The sequence below is a fragment of the Mercurialis annua genome, linkage group LG6 (assembly GCF_937616625.2).
Source record: "Mercurialis annua linkage group LG6, ddMerAnnu1.2, whole genome shotgun sequence".
NCBI classification, from domain to species: domain Eukaryota; kingdom Viridiplantae; phylum Streptophyta; class Magnoliopsida; order Malpighiales; family Euphorbiaceae; genus Mercurialis; species Mercurialis annua.
The window spans coordinates 28,172,623-28,193,266 of NC_065575.1; positions in this window are offsets into that span (position 1 = coordinate 28,172,623).

The window sequence follows — 20,644 nt, forward strand, 5'->3', positions numbered from 1 at the left end:
ATCGCTAAAAGTTGAAATTTTGGTTTTGTTTCATAACCTTTGTAAACATTTGACTTAAATTGCTAAAAAGGTGAAATGTTTGGATTTTTTTCGTAATGTTTGTAAACGTTTGGCTTAATTCGCTAAAAATATGAAATATTTTGATTTGTTTCGTAACATTTTAAACGTTTGAGTTAAATTGCTAAAAAGGTGAAACAGTTAGTTTTGTTTCTTAACCTTTGTAAACGTTTGGCTAAAATCGCTAAAAAGGGGAAACATTTGATTTTGTTTAGTTACGTTTGTAAACGTTTGTCTTCAATCGCTAAAAAGGTGAAACATTTGGATTTGTTTCTTAACATTTTTAAACGTTTAGCTTAAATTTCTAAAAAGGCGAAACGCTTGGTAAACGTTTCATAACCTTTGTAAACGTTTGGCGTAAATCGCTAAAAAGGTGAAACGTTTGGATTTGTTTCCTAACGTTTGTAAACGTTTTGCTTAAATCACTAAATAGGTGACATGTTTGGATTTGTTTCGTAACATTTGTAAACGTTTGGCTAAAATTGCTAAAAAGGTGAAACGTTTGGATTTGTTTCGTAACGTTTGTAAACGTTTGGCTTAAATCGCTAAAAAGGTGAAACAGTTAGTTTTGTTTCTTAACCTTTGTAAACGTTTGGCTAAAATCGCTAAAAAGGGGAAACATTTGATTTTGTTTAGTTACGTTTGTAAACGTTTGTCTTCAATCGCTAAAAAGGTGAAACATTTGGATTTGTTTCTTAACATTTTTAAACGTTTAGCTTAAATTTCTAAAAAGGCGAAACGCTTGGTTTTGTTTCATAACCTTTGTAAACGTTTGGCGTAAATCGCTAAAAAAGTGAAACGTTTGGATTTGTTTCCTAACGTTTGTAAACGTTTTGCTTAAATCACTAAATAGGTGACATGTTTGGATTTGTTTCGTAACATTTGTAAACGTTTGGCTAAAATTGCTAAAAAGGTGAAACGCTTGGATTTGTTTCGTAACGTTTGTAAACGTTTGGCTTAAATCGCTAAAAAGGTGAAACGTATGGATTTGTTTTGTAACTTTTGTAAACGTTTGACTTAAATAGATAAAAAGGTGAAACATTTTGTTTTGTTTCGCAACGTTTGTAAACGTTTGGCTTAAATCGCTAAAAATTTTGTTTGTTTTTGTTCCGTAACATTTGTAAACGTTTGGCTTAAATCGCTAAGAAGTTGAAACATTTGGTTTTGTTTCATAACCTTTGTATACATTTGGCTTAAATTACTAAAAAGGTGAAATGTTTGGATTTTTTCTTAACGTTTGTAAACATTTGGTTTAAATGGATAAAACGGTGAAACGCTTGGATTTTTTTCGTAACGTTTGTAAACGTTTGCCTTAATTCGCTAAAAACATGAAATGTTTTGATTTTTTTTCGTAATGTTTTAAACGTTTGGTTTAAATTTCTAAAAAGGTTAAACGTTTGAATTTGTTTGGTAACGTTTGTAAACGTTTGGTTTAAATCGCTAAAAAGGTGAAATGTTTGGATTTGGTTTGAAACGTTTGTAAACGTTTGGCTTAAATCGCTAAATGTTTGGTTTTGTTTCATAATTTTTGTAAACGTTTGGCTTAAATCGCCAAAAAGGGGAAACGTTTGGATTTTTTCGTAACAATTCAAACAATTGGCCTAAATCGCTAAAATGGGGAAAGGTTTGGATTTGTTTCGTAATTTTGTTAAACATTTGTCTTATATTGCTAAAAAGGTGAAACGTTTGGATTTGTTTTGGAACGTTTGTAAACGTTTGCCTTAAATTACTAAAAATATGAAACGTTTTGTTTTGTTCCGCAACCTTTGTAAACGTTTGGATTAAATTGCTAAAAAGGTGAAACGCTTGGATTTATTTCGTTCATTCGTAAACGTTTGGTTTAAATCGCTAAAAAAATGAAACGTTTGGATTTGTTACGTAACATTTGTAAACTATTGGGTTAAATTGCTAAATAGGTGAAACGTTTGGATTTGTTTCGTAACATTTGTAAATGTTTGGCTTAAATCGGTAAAAAAGGTGAAACGTCTCGATTTGTTTCGTAAGGTTTGTAAACGTTTGGCTTAAATTGCTATAAAGGTGAAACGTTTGGATTTGTTTCGTAACGTTTGTAAACGTTTAGCTTAAATCGTTAAAAAGGTGAAACACTTGGATTTGTTTCCTAACCTTTGTAAACGTTTGGCTTAAATCGCTAAAAAGGTGAAACATTTGGATTTTTTTTGTAATGTTTGTAAACGTTTGGCTTAAATAGCTAAAAAGGTGAAACGTTTGATTTTGTTTCGTAACGTTTGTAAACGTTCGGCTTAAATCGCTATAAATTTGGTTTGTTTTTGTTACGTAACATTTGTAAAAGTTTGGCTTAAATCGCTAAAAAGTTGAAATTTTGGTTTTGTTTCATAACCTTTGTAAACATTTCACTTAAATTGCTAAAAAGGTGAAATGTTTGGATTTTTTTCATAACGTTTGTAAACGTTTGGCTTAATTCGCTAAAAATATGAAATGTTTTGATTTGTTTCGTAACGTTTTAAACGTTTGAGTTAATTTGCTAAAAAGGCGAAAAGTTTGAATTTGTTTGGTAACGTTGGTAAACGTTTGGCTTAAATCGCTAAAAATGTGAAACAGTTATTTTTGTTTCTTAACCTTTGTAATCGTTTGGCATAAATCGCTAAAAAGGGGAAACGTTTGATTTTGTTTAGTTACGTTTGTAAACGTTTGGCTTCAATCTCTAAAAAGGTGAAACGTTTGGATTTGTTTCGTAACGTTTTTGAACGTTTGGCTTAAATTGCTAAAAAGGCGAAACGCTTGGTTTTGTTTCATAACCTTTGTAAACGTTTGGCGTAAATCGCTAAAAAGGTGAAACATTTGGATTTTTTTCGTAACGTTTGTAAACGTTTTGCTTAAATCTTTAAATAGGTGACACGTTTGGATTTGTTTCGTAACATTTGTAAACGTTTGGCTTAAATCGCTAAAAAGGTGAAACGTTTGGATTTATTTCGTAACGTTTGTAAACTTTTGGCTTAAATCGCTAAAAAGGTTAAACTTTGGAATAGTTTCTTAACGTTTGTAAAAGTTTGGCTTAAATCGCTAAAGAGGGGAAACGTTTGGTTTTGTTTCGTAACGTTTGTAAACGTTTGGCTTAAATCGCTAAAAAGGTGAAACGTTTGGATTTGTTTTGTAACATTTGTAAACGTTTGCCTTAAATAGCTAAAAAGGTGAAACATTTTGTTTTGTTTCGTAACGTTTGTAAACTTTTGGCTTAAATCGCTAAAAATTTGGTTTTTTTTGTTTCGTAACATTTGTAAACGTTTGGCTTAAATCGCTAAGAAGTTGAAATATTTGTTTTTGTTTCATAACCTTTGTAAACATTTGGTTTAAATTGCAAAAAAGGTGAAATGTTTGGATTTTTTTCGTAACGTTTGTAAACATTTGGTTTAAATGGCTAAAACGGTGAAACGCTTGGATTTTTTTCGTAACATTTGTAAACGTTTGGCTTAATTCGCTAAAAACATGACATGTTTTGATTTGTTTCGTAATATTTTAAACGTTTGGTTTAAATTGCTAAAAAGGTGAAACGTTTGAATTTTTTTGGTAACGTTTGTAAACGTTTGGCTTAAATCGCTAAAAAGGTGAACAGTTAGTTTTGTTTCTTATCCTTTGTAAATGTTTGGCTTAAATCGCTAAAAAGGGGAAAATTTTGATTTTGTTTCGTTACGTTTGTAAACGTTTGACTTCAATCGCTAAAACGGTGAAACGTTTGGATTTGTTTCGTAATGTTTATAACCGTTTGGCTTAAATCGCTAAAATGGTGAAACGTTTAGATTATTTCGTAACGTTTGTAAACGTTTGGCATAAATCGCTAAAAATGTGAAAAGTTTGTTTTTGTTCGGTAACGTTAGTAACGTTTAGCTTAAATCGCTAAAAATATGAAACGTTTGGATTTGTTTTGTAATGTTTTAAATGTTTGGATTTGTTTCGTAACGTTGATAAACGTTTGGCTTAAATTGCAAAAAAGGCGAAACGCTTGGTTTTGTTTCATAACCTTTGTAAACGTTTGGCGTAAATCGCTAAAAAGGTGTAACGTTTGGATTATTTTCGTAACGTTTGTAAACGTTTGGCTTAAATCGCTAAATAGGTGACATATTTGGATTTATTTCGTAACATTTGTAAACGTTTGACTTAAATCGCTAAAAAGGTGAAACGTTTGAGTTTGTTTCGTAACGTTTGTAAACATTTGGCTTAAATCGATAAAAAGGGGAAACGTTTGGTTTTGTTTCTTAACTTCGTAAAAGTTTGGCTTAAATCGGTAAAAAGTGGAAACGTTTGGTTTTGTTTCGTAACGTTTGTAAATGTTTGGCTTAATTCACTAAAAAGGTGAAACGTTTGGTTTTGTTCTATAACGTTTGTAAACGTTTGGATTAAATTGCTTAAAAGGTGAAACGCTTGGATTTGGTTCGTAACGTTTGTAAATGTTTGGTTTAAATCGCTAAAAAGGTGAAACGTTTGGATTTGGTTCGTAACGTTTGTAAACGGTTTGGCTTCAATCACTAGATGTTTGGTTTTGTTTCATAACGTATGTAAACGTTTGGCTTAAATCGCTAAAAAGGGGAAACGTTTGGATTTTTTCATAACGTTTCAAACAATTTGCCTAAATCGCTAAAATGGGGAAACGTTTGGATTTGTTTCGTATATTTGTAAACGTTTGGCATAAATTGCTAAAAAGGTGAAACGTTTGGATTTGTTTTGGAACGTTTGTAAACGTTTGGCTTAAATTACTAAAAATGGGAAACGTTTGGTTTTGTTCCGCAACCTTTGTAAACGTTTGGATTAAATTGCTAAAAAGGTGAAACGCTTGGATTTGTTTCTTTTGTTTGTAAACGTTTGGTTTATATCGCTAAAAAGGTGAAACGTTTGGATTTGTTACGTAACATTTGTAAACGTTTGGCTTAAATTGCTAAAAAGGTGAAACCTTTAGATTTATTTCATAACGTTTTTAAATGTTTGGCTTAAATCGGTAAAAAGGTGAAACGTTTCGATTTGTTTAGTAACGTTTGTAAACGTTTGACTTAAATCACTATAAAGGGGAAACGTTTGGATTTGTTTCATAACGTTTGTAAACATTTAACTTAAATCGTTAAAAAGGTGAAACAATTGGATTTGTTTCCTAACCTTTGTAAACGTTTGGCTTAAATCGCTAAAAAGGAGAAACGTTTGGATTTTTTTGTAACGTTTGTAAACGTTTGGCTTATATAGCTAAAAAGGTGAAACGTTTGATTTTGTTTCGTAACATTTGTAAACGTTCGGCTTAAATAGCTAAAAATTTGGTTTGTTTTTGTTCCGTAACATTTGTAAAAGTTTGCCTTAAATCGCTAAAAAAATTGAAATTTTGGTTTTGTTTCATAACCTTTGTAAACATTTGACTTAAATTGCTAAAAAGGTGAAATGTTTGGATTTTTTTCGTAACGTTTGTAAACGTTTGGCTTAATTTGCTAAAAATATGAAATGTTTTGATTTGTTTCGTAACGTTTTCAACGTTTAAGTTAAATTACTAAAAAGGTGAAAGGTTTGAATTTGTTTGGTAACGTTTGTAAACGTTTGGCTTAAATCACTAAAAAGGTGAAACGGTTAGTTTTGTTTCTTAACCTTTGTAAACATTTGGCTTAAATCGCTAAAAAGGGGAAACTTTTGATTTGGTTTAGTTACGTTTGTAAACGTTTGGCTTCAATCGCTAAAAAGGTGAAACGTTTGGATTTGTTTCGTAAAGTTTTTAAACGTTTGGCTTAAATTGCTAAAAAGGCGAAAGGCTTGGTTTTGTTTCATATCCTTTGTAAACGTTTGGCGTAAATCGCTAAAAAGGTGAAACGTTTCGATTTGTTTCGTAACGTTTGTAAACGTTTGGCTTAAATCGCTAAATAGGGGGACACGTTTGGTTTTATTTCGTAACATTTGTAAACGTTTGGCATAAATCGCTAAAAAGGTGAAACGTTTGGATTTGTTTCGTAGCGTTTCTAAACATTTGGCTTAAATCGCTAAAAAGGTGAAACTTTTGATTTGTTTCTTAACAATTGTAAAAGTTTGGCTTAAATCGCTAAAAAGTGGAAACGTTTGGTTTTATTTCGTAACGTCTGTAAATGTTTGGCTTAAATTGCTAGAAAGGTGAAACGTTTGGATTTGTTTTGTAACGTTTGACTTAAATAGTTAAAAAGGTGAAACATTTTGTTTTGTTTCGTAACGTTTGTAAACGTTCGGCTAATATCGCTAAAAATTTGGTTTGTTTTTGTTCCGTAACATTTGTAAACGTTTGGCTTAAATCGCTAAGAAGTTGAAATATTTGGTTTTGTTTCATAACGTTTGTAAACATTTGGCTTAAATTGCTAAAAAGGTGAAATATTTGGATTTTTTCGTAACGTTTGTAAACGTTTGGCTTAATTCGCTAAAAACATGAAATGTTTTGATTTGTTTCGTAACGTTTTAAACGTTTGGTTTAAATTGCTAAAAATGTGAAACGTTTGAATTTGTTTAGTAACATTTGTAAACGTTTGGCATAAATCGCTAAAAAGGTGAACAGTTAGTTTTGTTTCTTATCCTTTGTAAACATTTGAGTTAAATCGCTAAAAAGGGGAAAATTTTGATTTTGTTTCGTTACGTTTGTAAACGTTTGACTTCAATCGCTAAAAAGGTGAAACGCTTGGATTTGTTTCCTAACGTTTGTAACCGTTTGGCTTAAATCGCTAAAATGGTGAAACGTTTGAATCTTTTCGTAACGTTTGTAAACGTTTGACTTAAATCATTAAAAATGTGAAAAGTTTGTTTTTGTTCGGTAAAGTTTGTAATGTTTAGCTTAAATCGCTAATAATATGAAACGTTTGGATTTGTTTCGTAATATTTTAAATGTTTTGTTTTGTTTCGTAATGTTTGTAAACGTTTGGCCCAAATCGCTAAAATGGGGAAACGTTTGGATTTGTTTCGTAACGTTTGTAAACGTCTGGGTTAAATCGCTAAAAATGTGAACCGTTTTGATTTGTTTTGTAACGTTCTAAGAGTTTGGTTTAAATTGATAAAAAGGTGAAACGTTTGGATTGGTTTTGTAACGTTTGTTAATGTTTGGCTTAAATCGCTAAAAAGGGGAAATGTTTGGATTTGTTTTGTAACGTTTTAAACGTTTGGCTTAAATCACTAAAATGGGGAAACGTTTGGATTTGTTTCGTATCGTTTGTTAACGTGTGGCTTAAATTGCTAAGAAGGTGAAACGTTTGGATTTGTTTCGTAATGTTTGTAAACGTTTGGCCCAAATCGCTAAAATGGGGAAACGTTTGGATTTGTTTCGTAACGTTTGTAAACGTTTGGGTTAAATCGCTAAAAATGTGAAACGTTTTGATTTGTTTCGTAACGTTTGTTAATGTTTGGCTTAAATTGCTAAAAAGGGGAAATGTTTGGATTTGTTTTGTAACGTTTTAAACGTTTGGCTTAAATCACTAAAATGGGGAAACGTTTGGATTTGTTTCGTATCGTTTGTTAACGTGTGGCTTAAATTGCTAAGAAGGTGAAACGTTTGGATTTGTTTCGTAACGTTTGTAAACATTTGGATTAAATCGCTAAAAATGTGAAACGTTGGGTTTTGTTCCGTAACGTTTGGATTAAATTGCTAAAAAGGTGAAACGCTTCGATTTGTTTCAGAACATTTGTAAACGTTTGGCTTAAATCGCTAAAAAGGGGAAACGTTTGGATGTTTTCGTAACGTTTCAAACAATTGGCCCAAATCGCTAAAATGGGGAAACGTTTGGATTGGTTTCGTAATGTTTGTAAACGTTTGGCTTAAATTGCTAAAAAGGTGAAACGTTTGGATTTGTTTTGGAACGTTTGTAAACGTTTTGCTTAAATTACTAAAAATGTGAAACGTTTGGTTTTGTTCCGCAACCTTTGTAAACGTTTGGATTGAATTGCTAAAAAGGTAAAATGCTTGGATTTGTTTCGTTCGTTTGTAAACGTTTGGTTTAAATTGCTAAAAAGGTGAAACATTTGGATTTGTTACGTAACATTTGTAAACGTTTGGCGTAAATTGATAAAAAGGTGAAACGTTTGGATTTGTTTCGTAACTTTTGTAAATGTTTGGCTTAAATCGGTAAAAAGGTGAAACGTTTCGATTTATTTCGTAATGTTTGTAAACATTTGGCTTAAATCGCTATACAGGTGAAACTTTTGGATTTATTTCGTAACGTTTGTAAACGTTTGGCTTAAATTGCCAAAAAGGTGAAACACTTGGATTTGTTTCCTAACCTTTGTAAACGTTTGGCTTAAATCGCTAAAAAGGTGAAACACTTGGATTTGTTCCTAACCTTTGTAAACGTTTGGCTTAAATCACTAAAAAGGGGAAACGTTTGGATTTATTTTGCAACGTCTGTAAACATTTTGCTTAAATTACTAAAAAGGTGACATGTTTGGATTTGTGTCATAACCTTTGTAAATGTTTGGCTTAAATCGCTAAAAAGGTGAAACCCTTGTATTTGTTCGTAACTTTTGTAAATGTTTGGCTTAAATCGCTAAAAATGTGAAACGTTTGGATTTATTTCATAACATTTGTAAATGTTTGGCTAAATTCGCTAGTATGGGGAAACGTTTGGATTTTTTTCGTAATGTTTGTAGACGTTTGGCTTAAATTGCCAAAAAGGGGAAACATTTGGATTTGTTTCGTAACGTTTATAAAAGTTTTGCTTAAATTGCTAAAAAGGTGAAACGTTTAGATTTGTTTCGTAACGTTTGTAAACGTTTGGCTTAAATTGCTAAAAATGTGAAACGTTTGTTTTTATTTCGTAACGTTTGTAATGTTTGGCTTAAATCGCAAAAAATGTGAAACGTTTGGATTTTTTTCGTAATGTTTTAAATGTTTGGTTTTGCTTTATAACGTTTGTAAACGTTTGACTTAAATCGCTAAAAAGGTGAAACGTTTAGATTTGTTTCGTAACGTTTGTAAACGTTTGGTGTAAATCGCGAAAAAGGTGAACGTTTGGTTTTGTTTTATAACCTTTGTAAACGTTTGGTTTTGTTTTATAACATTTTAAAACGTTTGGCTTAAATCGCTAAAAAGGTGAAACGTTTGGTTTTGTTTCGTAACGTTTATAAACGTTTGTCCTCAATCGCTAAAAAGGTGAAACGTTTGGATTTGTTTTGTAACGTTTGTAAATATTTGACTTAAATTGCTAAAAAGTTGAAACGCTTGGATTTGATTCGTAACGTTTGTAAACGCTTTGCTTAAGTCACTAAAATGGTCAAACGTTTGGATTGTTCCGTAACGTTTGTAAACGTTTTGCTTAAATCACTAAAAATGTGGAACGTTTGTTTTCGTTCCGTAACTTTGGTAACGTTTGGCATAAATCGCTAAAAATGTCAAATGTTTGGATTTGTTTCGTAACGTTTTAAATGTTTGGTTTTGTTTCGTAACGTTTGTAAACGTTTGGCTTAAATCGCTAAAATGGAGAAACGTTTGGATTTGTTTCGTAACCTTTGTATACGTTTGGCTTAAATCGCAAAAAAGGGGAAACATTTTGTTTTGTATCCTATCCTTTGTAAACGTTTGGCTTAAATCGCTAAAAATGGGAAACGGTTGGATTTGTTTTGTAACTTTTTTAAACGTTTGGCTTAAATTGCTAAAAAGGTTACACGTTTGGATTTGTTTGGTAACCTTTGTAAACGTATGGCTTAAATCGCTAAAAAGGCAAAATGTTTGGATTTGTTGCGTAATGTTTGGCTTAAATCGCTAAAAATATTAAATGTTCGGATTTATTTCGTAACGTTTGTAAACGTTTAGCTTAAACCGCAAAAACTGTGAAACGTTTGGATTTGTTTCATAAAGTTTGTACGCGTTTGGCTTAAATCGCTAAAAAGGTGAAACGTTTGGATTTGCTTCGTAATGTTTGCAAACGTTTGGCTTAAATCGCTAAAAAGGTGAAACGTTTCGATTTGCTTCGTAACGTTTGTAAATATTTGGCTTAAATCGCTAAAAAGGTGAAACGTTTGGATTTGTTTCGTAACATTTTAAATGTTTGGCGTAAATCACTAAAATGCGGAAGAATTTGGATTTGTTTCATAGCGTTTGTAAACGTCTGGCTTAAATCGCCAAAAAGGTGAAACGTTTGGTTTTGTTTCATAGCGTTTGTAAACGTTCGGCTTAAATCGCTAAAAAGGTGAAACGTTTGGATTTCTTTCGTAACGTTTGTAAAACTTTAATTCTAATTGCTAAAAAGGTGAAACGCGTGGATTTATTTTGTAAAGTTTGTAAACATTTGGCTTAAATTGCTACGTGAAACGCTTGGATTTGTTTGGCAACGTTTGTAAACGTTTTGTGTTGTTTCGTACAGTTTGGATTTGTTTCGTAACTTTTGTAAATGTTTGGCTTAAATCGCTAAAAAGGTGAAACGTTTGGATTTGTTTCGTAACGTGTGTAAACGTTTTGCTTAAATTGCTAAAAAGGTGAAACGTTTGGATTTGTTTCGCAACGTTTGGCTTAAATTGCTAAAAAGGTGAAACACTTGGGTTTATTTCGTAACGTTTTAAACCTTTTGTTTTGTTTTTGAAACGTTTGTTAACGTTTGGCTTAAATCGCTAAAAAGGTGAAACATTTGGTTTTGTTTCGTAACGTTTGTAAACGTTTGGCTTAAATCGCTAAAAATGGAAAACGTTTGGTTTTTTCCGTAACATTTGTAAACGTTTGGCTTCAATTGATAAAAAGTTGAATCGCTTGGATTTGTTTCGTAATTTTTGTTAACGTTTGGTTTAAATCGCTAAAAAGGTGAAACGTTTGGTTTTGTTTCGTAACGTTTGTAAACGTTTGGCTTAAATTTCTAAAAAGGTAAAACACTTGGATTTGTTTTGTAAAGTTTGAAAAGTTTGACTTTGTTTCGTAACGTTTGGCTTAAAAAGCTAAAAAGGTGAAATGTTTGGATTTTCTTCGAAATGTTTTATATGTTAGGATTTGTTTCGAAACATTTGAATTTGTTTCATAACGTTTGAAAACTTTTAGCTTAAATTGCTAAAAAGGTGAAACACTTGGATTGGTTTCGTAACGTTTGTAAATGTTTGCCTTAAATTGCTAAAAAGGTGAAACATTTGGTTTTGTTTTGTAATCTTTGTAAACATTTGGATTAAATCGCTTAAAAGGTGAAACGTTTCTATTTGTTTCGTAACATTTGTAAATGTTTGGCTTAAATTGCTAAAAAGGTGAAACATTTGGATTTGTTTCGTAACGTTTGTAAACGTTTGGTCTAAATTGCTAAAAAGATGGAACGCTTGAATTTGTTTCGTAACGTTTGTAAACGTTTGGCTTAAATTGCTAAAAAGGTGAAACGATTGGATTTATTTTGTAACGTTTGTAAACGTTTGGCTTAAATTGCTAAGAGGGTGAAACGCTTGTATTTGTTTCGTAACGTTTGTAAACGTTTGGCATAAATCGCTAAAAAGGTAAAAAGTTTGGATTTGTTTTTTCATGTTTGTAAACGTTTTGCTTAAATTACTAAAAATGTGAAACGTTTGGTTTTGTTCCGCAACCTTTGTAAACGTTTTGATTAAATTGCTAAGAAGGTGAAACGCTTGGATTTGTTTTGTTCGTTTGTAAACGTTTGGTTTAAATCGCTAAAAGGGTGAAACGTTTGGATTTGTTTCGTAATATTTGTAAACGTTTGGCTTAAATTGCTAAAAAGGTGAAACGTTTGGATTTGTTTCGTAACGTTTGTAAATGTTTGGCTTAAATCGGTAAAAAGGTTAAACGTTTCGATTTATTTTGTAACGTTTGTAAACATTTGGCTTAAATCGCTATACAGGTGAAACGTTTGGATTTGTTTCCTAACGTTTGTAAACGTTTGGCTTAAATTTCCAAAAAGGTGAAACACTTGGATTTGTTTCCTAACCTTTGTAAACGTTTGGCTTAAATCGCTAAAAAGGTGAAACACATGGATTTGTTTCCTAACCTTTGTAAACGTTTGCCTTAAATCACTAAAAAGGGGAAACGTTTGGATTTATTTTGCAACGTCTGTAAACATTTTTCTTAAATTACTAAAAAGGTTACACGTTTGGATTTGTGTCGTAACCTTTGTAAATGTGTCGCTTAAATCGCTAAAAAGGTGAAACCCTTGTATTTGTTCGTAACTTTTGTAAATGTTTGGCTTAAATCGCTAAAAATGTGAAACGTTTGGATTTATTTCATAACATTTGTAAATGTTTGGCTTAATTCGCTAGTATGGGGAAACGTTTAGATTTGTTTCGTAACGTTTGTAGACATTTGGTTTAAATTGCCAAAAATGTGAAACATTTGAATTTGTTTCGTAACGTTTATAAACGTTTTGTTTAAATTGCTAAAAAGGTGAAACGTTTGTTTTTGTTTCGTAACGTTTGTAATGTTTGGCTTAAATCGCAAAAAATGTGAAACGTTTGGATTTTTTTCGTGATGTTTTAAATGTTTGGTTTTGCTTCGTAACGTTTGTAAACGTTCGACTTAAATCGCAAAAAAGGTGAAACGTTTGGATTTGTTTCGTAACGTTTGTAAACATTTAGCATAAATGGCTAAAAAGGTGAAACGTTTGGTTTTGTTTTATAACCTTTGTAAACTTTTGGTTTTATTTTATAACATTTTTAAACGTTTGGCTTAAATCGCTAAAAAGGTGAAACGTTTGGATTTGTTTCGTAACGTTTATAAATGTTTGCCTTCAATCGCTAAAAAGGTGAAACGTTTGGATTTGTTTTGTAACGTTTGTAAATGTTTGACTTAAATTGCTAAAAGATGAAACACTTGGATTTCATTCGTAACGTTTATAAACGTTTGGCTTAAGTCGCTAAAATGGCTAAACGTTTGGATTTGTTCCGTAACGTTTGTAAACGTTTTGCTTAAATTACTAAAAATGTGAAACGTTTGTTTTCGTTCCGTAACGTTGGTAACTTTTGGCTTAAATCGCTAAAAATGTCAAATGTTTGGATTTGTTTCATAACGTTTTAAATGTTTGGTTTTATTTCGCAACGTTTGTAAACATTTGCCTTAAATGGCTAAAATGGAGAAACGTTTGGATTTGTTTCGTAACCTTTGTATACGTTTGGCTTAAATCGCAAAAAAGGGGAAACATTTGGTTTTGTTTCTTAACCTTTGTAAACGTTTGGCTTAAATAGCTAAAAAGGTGAAACGTTTGGATTTGTTTCATAACTTTTTTAAACGTCTGGCTTAAATTGCTAAAAAGGTGACACATTTGTATTTGTTTGTTAACCTTTGTAAATGTATGGCTTAAATCGCTAAAAAGGCGAAATGTTTGGATTTGTTGCGTAACGTTTGTAAACGTTTGGCTTAAATCGCTAAAAATATTAAACGTTTGGATTTATTTCGTAACGTTTGTAAACGTTTGGCTTAAACCGCTAAAACTGTGAAACGTTTGGATTTGTTTCATAAAGTTTGTACACGTTTGGCTTAAATCGCTAAAAAGGTAAAACGTTTGGATTTGCTTCGTAACGTTTGTAAATGTTTGGCTTAAATCGCTAAAAAGGTGAAACGTTTGGATTTGTTTCGTAACGTTTTAAATGTTTGGCTTAAATTGCTAAAAGGCGGAAACTTTTGGATTTGTTTCATAAAGTTTGTAATCATTTGGCTTAAATCGCTAAAAAGGTGAAACGTTTGGTTTTGTTTCGTAACGTTTGTAAACGTTCGGCTTAAATCTCTAAAAAGGTGAAACGTTTGGATTTCTTTCGTAACGTTTGTAAAACTTTGGCTCTAATTGCTAAAAAGGTGAAACACTTGGATTTATTTTGTAAAGTTTGTAAACGTTTGGCTTAAATTGCTACGTGAAACATTTGGATTTATTTCGCAACGTTTGTAAACGTTTTGTGTTGTTTCGTACAGTTTGGATTTGTTTCGTAACTTTTGTAAATGTTTGGCTTAAATCGCTAAAAAGGTGAAATACTTGGGTTTGTTTCGTAAAGTTTTAAACCTTTTGTTTTGTTTTTGAAACGTTTTTCAACGTTTGGCTTAAATCGCTAAAAAGGTGAAACATTTAGTTTTGTTTTGTAACGTTTGTAAACGTTTGGCTTAAATCGCTAAAAATGGGAAACGTTTGGTTTTTTTCCGTAACATTTGTAAATGTTTGGCTTCAATTGCTAAAAAGTTGAAACGCTTAGATTTGTTTCGAAACTTTTGCTAACGTTTGGCTTAAATCGCTAAAAAGGTGAAACGTTTGGTTTTGTTTTGTAACGTTTGTAAACGTTTCGCTTAAATTGCTAAAAAGGGAAAACACTTGGATTTGTTTTGTAAAGTTTGTAAAGTTTGACTTTATTTCGTAACACTTGGCTTAAATAGCTAAAAAGGTAAAACGTTTGGATTTGCTTCGAAACGTTTTATGCGTTTGGATTTTTTTCGAAACATTTGAATTTGTTTCATAAAGTTTGTAAACTTTTAGCTTAAATTGATAAAAAGGTGAAACACTTGGATTGGTTTCGTAACGTTTGTAAACGTTTGCCTTAAATTGTTAAAAAGGTGAAACATTTGGATTTGTTTCGTAATCTTTGTAAACGTTTGGATTAAATCGCTTAAAAGGTGAAACGTTTCTATGTGTTTTGTAACGTTTGTAAACGTTTGGTCTAAATTGCTAAAAAGGTGGAACGCTTGGATTTGTTTCGTAACGTTTGTAAACGTTTGGCTTAAATTGCTAAAAAGGTGAAACAATTGGATTTATTTCGTAGCGTTTGTAAACGTTTGGCTTAAATTGCTAAAAAGGGGAAACGCTTGGATTTGTTTCGTAACGTTTGTAAACGTTTGGCTTAAATCGCTAAAAATGTGAAACGCTTGGATTTGTTTCGTAACGTTTGTAAACGTTTGGCTTAAATCGCTAAAAAGGTGAAACGTTTGGATTTGTTTTGTAATGTTTGTAAACGTTTGACTTAAATTGTTATAAAGGTGAAACGCTTAGATTTATTTCGTTACGTTTGTAAACTTTTGGCTTAATTTGCTAAAAAGGTAAAACGTTTGGATTTGTTTCGTAACGTTTGTAAACATACGGCTTAATTTGCTAAAAAGATGAAACTGTTAGATTTGTTTCGTAACGTTTTAAACGTTTGGTTTTGTTTCGTAACATTTGTAAACGTTTTGCTTAAATCGCGAAAAAACTGAAACATTTGGATTTGTTTCGTTACGTTTGTAAACGTTTGGCTTAAATTGCTAACAAAGTGAAATTATTTGATTTGTTTCGCAAAGTTTGTAAATATTTGCCTTAAATTGCTAAAAAGGTGAATTTTTTTGATTTGTTTCATAATCTTTGTAAACGTTTGGCCTTAATCGTTTAAAAGGTGAAACGTTTGGATTTGTTTCGTAACGTTTCTAAACGTTTGGCTTAAATTGCTAAAAATATGGAACGTTTGGATTTGTTTCGTAAGGTTTATAAACGTTTGGCTTAAATTGCTAAAAGGAGAAACGATTGAATTGATTTCGTAACCTTTGTAAACGTTTGGCTTAAATTGCTAAAAAATGGAAACTCTTGGTTTTGTTTCGTAACGTTTGTAAACGTTTGGCTGAGATTGCTAAAAATGTGAAACGTTTGGATTGGTTTCGTAACGTTTTAAACGTTTGGTTTTGTTTCGTAATGTTTGTAAAAGTTTGGCCTGAATCGCTAAAAAGGTGAAACTTTTGGATTTGTTTCGTAACGTTTGGCTTAAATCGCTAAAAAAGTGAAACGTTTGGATTTGTTTCGTAACGTTTGTAAACATTTGGCGTAAATCGCGAAAAAGGTGAAACGTTTGGTTTTGTTTTATAACCTTTCTAATCGTTTGGTTTTGTTTTATAACATTTTTAAACGTTTGGGTTAAATCGCTAAAAAGGTGAAACACTTGGATTTGTTTAGTAATCTTTGTAAACGTTTGGATTAAATCGCTTAAAAGGTGAAACATTTCTATTTGTTTCGTAACGTTTGTAAACGTTTTGGCTTAAATTGCTAATAGGTGAAACGCTTGGATTTGTTTCGTACCGTTTGTAAATGTTTGGCTTAAATTGCTAAAAAGGTGAAACGATTGGATTTATTTCGTAACATTTGTAAACGTTTGGCTTAAATCGCTAAATGGGGAAACATATGGATTTGTTTCGTACCGTTTGTAATTGTTTGGCTTAAATTGCTAAAAAGGTGAAACTCTTGGATATGTTTAGTAACGTTTGTAAAAGTTTGGCTTAAATTGCTAAAAAGGTTTGGATATGTTTCGCAGCGTTTGTAAACGTTTGGCTTAAAACACTAAAAAGGTGAAACATTTGAATTTGTTTCGTACCGTTGTAAATGTTTGGCTTAAATCGCTGAAAAGGTGAAACGTTTGGATTTGTTTCGTAACGTTTGTAAACATTTGACATAAATTGCGAAAAAGATGAAACGCTTGGATTTGTTTCATAACGTTTGTAAACGCTTTGCTTAATTTGCTAAAAAAGGTGAAACGCTTGGATATGTTTCGTAGCGTTTGTAAACATTTGGCTTAAATTGCTAAAAAGCTGAAACGCTTGGTTTTGTTTCGTAACGTTTGTAAACGTTTGGCTTAAATCGCAAAAAATGTGAAATGTTTGGATTTGTTTTGTAACATTTTAAAACATGGCTTCAATCGCAAAAAGGTGAAAGTTTGAATTTGTTTCGTAACGTTTATAAACGTTTGGCTTAAATCGCTAAAAAGGTAAAACTTTTGGATTTGTTTCGTAATGTTTTATACGTTTGGCTTAAATCGCTAAATGGGGAACATATGGATTTGTTTCGTAACGTTTACAAACGTTTGGCTTTAATCGCTAAAAAGGAGAAACGTTGGTTTTATTTCGTAGCGTTTGTAAACGTTCGTCTTAAATCACTAAATAGGTGAAATGTTTGGATTTGTTTCGTAACGTTTGTAAAAGTTTGGCTTAAATTGCTAGAAAGCTGAAACGTTTCGATTTGTTGCGTAAAGTTTGTAAATGTTTGGCCTAAATCGCTAAAAGGTGTAACGTTTGGCTTTTTTCGTAACGTTTTAAACGCTTCACTTAAATCGCTAAAAGGTTAAACATTTGGCTTAAATCACTAAAAATGTGAAACGTTTGGATTTGTTTCGTAACGTTTTATATGTTTGCATTTGTTTCGAAACGTTTGTAAAAATTTGGCTGAGATCGCTAAAAATGTGAAACGTTTGGATTGGTTTCGTAACGTTTTAAACGTTTGGTTTTGTTTTGTAATGTTTGTAAAAGTTTAGCCTAAATCGCTAAAAAGGTGAAACTTTTGGATTTGTTTCGTAACGTTTGGCTTAAATCGCTAAAAAAGTGAAACGTTTGGATTTGTTTCGTAACGTTTGTAAACGTTTGGTGTAAATCGCGAAAAAGGTGAAACGTTTGGTTTTGTTTTATGACCTTTCTAATCGTTTGGTTTTGTTTTATAACATTTTTAAACGTTTGGCTTAAATCGCTAAAAAGGTGAAACACTTGGATTTGTTTAGTAATCTTTGTAAACGTTTGGATTAAATCGCTTAAAAGGTGAAACATTTCTATTTGTTTCGTAATGTTTGTAAACGTTTTGGCTTAAATTGCTAAATAGGGGAAACGTTTGGATTTGTTTCGTAACGTTTGTAAACGTTTGGCCTAAATTGCTAAAAAGGTGGAACGCTTGGATTTGTTTCGTACCGTTTGTAAACGTTTGGCTTAAATTGCTAAAAAGGTGAAACGATTGGATTTATTTCGTAACGTTTGTAAACGTTTGGCTTAAATTGCTAATAAGGTGAAACGCTTGGATTTGTTTCGTAACGTTTGTAAACGTTTGGCATAAATCGCTAAAAAGGTGAAACGTTTGGATCTGTTTTGTAATGTTTGTAAACGTTTGACTTAAATTGTTAAAAAGGTGAAACGCTTAGATTTGTTTTGTTACGTTTGTAAACGTTTGGCTTAATTTGCTAAAAAGGTAAAACTCTTGGATTTGTTTCGTAACGTTAGTAAACGTTTGGCTTAAATTGCTAAAAAAGGTGAAACGCTTGGTTTTGTTTCGTAACGTAACGTTTGGCTTAAATCGCTAAAAATGTGAAACGTTTGGATTTGTTCTGTAACATTTTAAAACGTTTGGCTTCAATCGCTAAAAAGGTGAAACGTTTGAATTTGTTTCGTAACGTTTGTAAACGTTTGGCTTAAATCGCTAAAAAGGTGAAACTTTTGGATTTGTTTCGTAACGTTTTAAACGTTTGGATTAAATCGCTAAATGGGGAAACATATGGATTTGTTTCATAACGTTTGTAAACGTTTGGCTTAAATCGCTAAAAAGGTAATATGTTTGGTTTTATTTCATAACGTTTGTAAACGTTCGTCTTAAATCGCTAAAAAGGTGAAATGTTTGGATTTCTTTCATAACGTTTGTAAAAGTTTTGCTTAAATTGCTAAAAAGGTGAAACGTTTCGATTTGTTGTGTAACGTCTGTAAACGTTTGGCTTAAATTGCTAAAAAGGTGAAACGCTTGGATTTATTTTGTAACGTTTGTAAACGTTTTGGTTTTGTTTCGTAACGTTTCGATTTATTTCGTAACGTTTGTAAATGTTTGGCTTAAATCGATAAAAAGGCAAAATGTTTGGATTTGTTTCGTAATGTTTGTAAACGTTCGGCTTAAATCACTAAAACGGTGAAACGTTTGGATTTGTTTCGCAACGTTTGTAAACGTTTGGCTTAATTTTCTAAAAAGATGAAACTCTTAGATTTGTTTCGTAACGTTTTAAATGTTTGGTTTTGTTTCGTAATGTTTGTAAACGTTTGGCTTAAATCGCGAAAAAGGGGAAACGTTTGGTTTTATTTCGTTACGTTTGTGAACGTTTGGCTTAAATCCTTAAAAAAGTGAAATGTTTGGATTTGTTTCGTAACGTTTGTAAACGTTTGCCTTAAATTGCTAAAAAGGTGAAAATTTTGGATTTGTTTCATAATCTTTGTAAACGTTTAGCTTAAATCGCTTAAAAGGTGAAACATTTGGATTTGTTTCGTAACATTTGTAAATGTTTGGCTTAGATCACTAAAAAGGTTAAACGTTTGTATTTGTTTGTAAATGTTTGTCTTAAATTGCTAAAAAGATGGAACGTTTGGATTTGTTTCGAAACATTTGTAAACGGTTGGCTTAAATTGCTAAAAAGGTGAAACGATTGGATTGATTTCGTAACATTTGTAAACGTTTGGCTTAAATTGCTAAAAAAGGGAAACGCTTGGTTTTGTTTCGTAACGTTTGTAAACGTTTGGCTTAGATCGCTAAAAATGGGAAACGTTTGGATTTTTTTCGTAACGTTTTAAACGTTTGGTTTTATTTCGTAATGTTTGTAAAAGTTTGGCCTAAATTGCTAAAAAGGTGAAACGTTTGGATTTGTTTCGTAACGTTTGACTTAAATCGCTAAAAATGTGAAACGTTTGGATTTGTTTCGTAACGTTTGTAATTGTTTGGCTTAAATCACTAAAAAGGTGAAACGTTTTGATTTCTTTCGTAACATTTGTAAAGGTTTGGCTTAAATCGCTAAAAAGGTGAAACGTTTGGATTTGTGTCTTAACGTTTGTAAATGTTTGGCTTAAATTGCTAAAAAGGTGAAACGCTTGGATATGTCTAGTAACGTTTGTAAAAGTTTGGCTTAAATTGCTAAAAAGGTGAAACGTTTGGATTTATTTCGTAGCGTTTGTAAACGTTTGGCTTAAACACTAAAGAGGTGAAACATTTGAATTTGTTTCGTACAATTTGTAAACGTTTGACTTAAATCGCTGAAAAGGTGAAACGTTTGGATTTGTTTCGTAACGTTTGTAGTCATTTGACTTAAATTGCGAAAAAGATGAAACGCTTGGATTTGTTTCATAACGTTTGTAAACGGCTTAATTTGCTAAAAAAGGTGAAACGCTTGGATATGTTTCGTAACGTTTGTAAACAATTGGCTTAAATTGCTAAAAAGTTGAAACGCTTGGTTTTGTTTCGTAACGTTTGTAAACGTTTGGCTTAAATCGCTAAAAATGTGAAATGTTTGGATTTGTTTTGTAACATTTTAAAACGTGGATTCCATCGCTAAAAGGTGAAAGTTTGAATTTGTTTCGTAACGTTTATAAACGTTTGGCTTAAATCTCTAAAAAGGTAAAACTTTTGGATTTGTTTCGTAATGTTTTCTACGTTTGGCTTAAATCGCTAAATGGGGAACATATGGATTTGTTTCGTAACGTTTGCAAACGTTTGGCTTTAATCGCTAAAAAGGAGAAACGTTGGTTTTATTTCGTAGCGTTCGTAAACGTTCGTCTTAAATCACTAAAAAGGTGAAATGTTTGGATTTGTTTCGTAACGTTTGTAAAAGTTTGGCTTAAATTGCTAAAAAGTTGAAACGTTTTAATTTGTTGCGTAACGTTTGTAAATGTTTGGCCTAAATCGCTAAAAGGTGTAACGTTTGGCTTTTTTCGTAACGTTTTAAACGCTTCACTTAAATCGCTAAAAGGTTAAACATTTGGCTTAAATCACTAAAAATGTGAAACGTTTGGATTTGTTTCGTAACGTTTTATATGTTTGCATTTGTTTCGAAACGTTTTTAAACGTTTGGCTAAATCGCTAAAAAAGGTGAAACGCTTGTTTTTGTTCCGTAACGTTTGTAAACATTCGGCTTAGATTGTGTAATATCCCGTAAAAATCCTTAAAAT